At 35.1% G+C, this 983-nt stretch overlaps 2 protein-coding genes across 3 annotated transcripts in view; one reads left to right on the top strand and one right to left on the bottom strand.

Moving 5' to 3' along the window:
- LOC106882512 (uncharacterized) overlaps window positions 1-983 on the top strand; it is a 146,243-nt gene that overhangs the window by 10,235 nt on the left and 135,025 nt on the right. The window lies entirely within an intron of this gene.
- Window positions 1-983, bottom strand: part of LOC106882513 (peroxisomal leader peptide-processing protease) — a 61,724-nt gene that overhangs the window by 59,449 nt on the left and 1,292 nt on the right. The gene's annotated exons all lie outside the window — the stretch shown is intronic.

Below are 983 nucleotides of genomic sequence, written 5' to 3'. Positions count from 1 at the left end.
ATATATATATATATATATATATATATATATAACTGGTTTACACCTCACTTTCAAATATATGTTCTGTCTGAAAAAGAAACAATGTTTCTCTATTCCATGAAGCCAAAATATAGTTAAATGGATTTTGGGAGAGGAAATTATCAGACATTCTTGCCAAGATGTGGAATAAGTGACTCCAAGGACCTAGTCTTCAGCAATGCGACTTGTGATAGCTTCTACCTGGTCGCTCGGCCTGCTAAAAATAGCAGCCACATTACTCTCAAATCACGTGCTACCGTCTTTAAAAAAAAAGGTAAGACATATTTGAGTGGATAATATTGTCTAAAAAGATGAGATAGCCATGGCCACTATACATTTAATGATAGGTCTGATCGAACAGGGCTGACATGGAGCTAAACAGCAGAACAGAAGACAGACGCATACACGAAGATTTGAACTTGTGTGTGACACACTTTGCAATGTTTGACTCGATTCCCCCGATTTTCTTTCGGTTGTTTGAAAGACAAAAAACTACGTGACGTGTTTAACCCAGTTTATGTCTGTTGTCAACTTTCCATCTAGAGATCCTTTCCGTACCAATGCTCATTAAACCAATTTTTAGAATATCTTCTTACGAAGATACAAAAATTTACAAATTTATAAGGGATTAAGAGTATTTAGGTGCTGACGTTCGGGGTTTCTTTATTTTTCAAAGGCATTCAATAGTTTGTAGCGAAAATTCTCCGAGATATACAGGCCTTTCCCGAACGAAGTAACCCTACTTTCACTCGATGTGCTAGAAATAGCAACCACATTCTTCCTCAAAACAAACGACTTTCGTTAAAAGTCTCACTAAGAATTAGAATTAAACAAACTATCAGTACGTAATTTTGCCACAGTGTTCTTCTGTCTGTTTAATCACCACCCAGTGCTTGTTCTATTCCCATAAATACTCTATGTATATAAACCAATTTGTTGGTATATATATATATATATATATATAT

This window comes from Octopus bimaculoides, chromosome 15 (genome assembly GCF_001194135.2).
Source record: "Octopus bimaculoides isolate UCB-OBI-ISO-001 chromosome 15, ASM119413v2, whole genome shotgun sequence".
NCBI lineage: Eukaryota > Metazoa > Mollusca > Cephalopoda > Octopoda > Octopodidae > Octopus > Octopus bimaculoides.
The sequence above is the reverse complement of the archived record's forward strand: the minus strand, read 5'-3'. Positions and strand labels throughout refer to the sequence as shown.